Below are 1389 nucleotides of genomic sequence, written 5' to 3'. Positions count from 1 at the left end.
AGAAGGTGAAATCAGTCCTGAAAGTGAGGTAGAAAGTACGAGCACATCAATGGCAGATATTCCACCTCGTGATCCGGTTGATCCACCTGCTATTAACGGTAATATGAGGGATCATGCAAGAAATGATGAATTCAACCATATCCAGATGGCGGACAACAGAGACGTGGCAATGCGAGAATATGCCGCCACGGCTTTTCAGAACTTTAATTCAGGGATAGTCAACCCTATTCCAGCCCACGCAAACTTTGAGCTTAAACCAATGATGTTCCAAATGTTGCAGACAATTGGACATTTTGGAGGGCAGGAACATGAGGATCCACATGATCATCTGAAATCATTCATTCAAATTGCAAATGCATTTCGATTACCTGGTATAACAGACGATGCTCTGAGACTAACACTTTTTCCATTTTCTTTGAAGGACCAAGCTAGAGCATGGCTCAATGCATTTCCACCAGGATCCATCACCACATGGGGGTCGTTAGTGGAGAAGTTCTTAACAAAATTCTTCCCACCTACTCGCCACGCTGATATCAGAGAGGAGATCATCTCCTTTAGACAGTATGATCGTGAACCTGTTCACGAGGCGTGGGAGAGATTTAAAGAACTAATCAGGAAATGTCCGAACCATGGCTTGCCGGCATGCATCCAGATAGAACATTTCTTTAGAGGTTTAGATCATCCTACTAAGATGATGCTAAACAATGCTGCCAACGGAGCCTTTACAAAGAAGACATTCAACGAGATAGTTGACATCCTAAATGACTTAGCTTCACACAACGAACTATGGTGTTCGCAAAGATCTAGGGCAGCACCAAAGAAGCAAGATCCAGCTGGAGTTTTGGCTCTGGACATTGCGACCTCGATGCAAAAAGAGATGGTTACAATGAACCAGAGGCTAAAAGAGATGGCATTGGGAATAAAAAATCCATTAGCCACACCGATACAACCTGTGCAGTCGGATTATTGCACTCCTGCCCCTGTTTGCCAAGTCAACGATCTCATTTGTTCATTTTGCAGTGAAAACCATATTAATGATAATTGTCCACATAACCCTGCTTCCGTTTTTTATGTAGGACATGGGAACAATAGGAACTTTAAACCATATTCGAACACCTACAACCCAGGTTGGAGGCACCACCCTAATTTCTCATGGGGAGGTCAAGGAGGTTCGAGCGGTTTTAATCAAGGGCAGAGCCAGCAGAACAAGCAGCCCTATGTTCCACCTACACAGCAATACATCCCGCCGCCGCAACAGTAGTACAATCAGAGAACACAGACTCCACCAGTTCCAAATAACAACTCAGATCTTGAGAATATGATGAAGGAGTACATGGCCCGAACCGACGCAGTGATACAATCCCAAGCGGCATCAATGAGGAATTTCGA

The 1389-nt window shown here is 44.3% G+C and overlaps 1 non-coding gene across 1 annotated transcript; it reads right to left on the bottom strand.

Moving 5' to 3' along the window:
• Positions 1–529: 529 nt before the first annotated feature.
• Positions 530–636, bottom strand: LOC148208621 (small nucleolar RNA R71). Its single transcript, XR_015788635.1, has one exon. It is a non-coding gene; the product is annotated as a small nucleolar RNA R71 (small nucleolar RNA).
• Positions 637–1389: the final 753 nt, after the last annotated feature.

Source organism: Momordica charantia, assembly GCF_013281855.1.
Source record: "Momordica charantia cultivar OHB3-1 chromosome 10 unlocalized genomic scaffold, Mcharantia_2.0 BLBB01000010.1, whole genome shotgun sequence".
NCBI classification, from domain to species: domain Eukaryota; kingdom Viridiplantae; phylum Streptophyta; class Magnoliopsida; order Cucurbitales; family Cucurbitaceae; genus Momordica; species Momordica charantia.
This window is presented reverse-complemented; position numbering and strand designations above follow the sequence as displayed.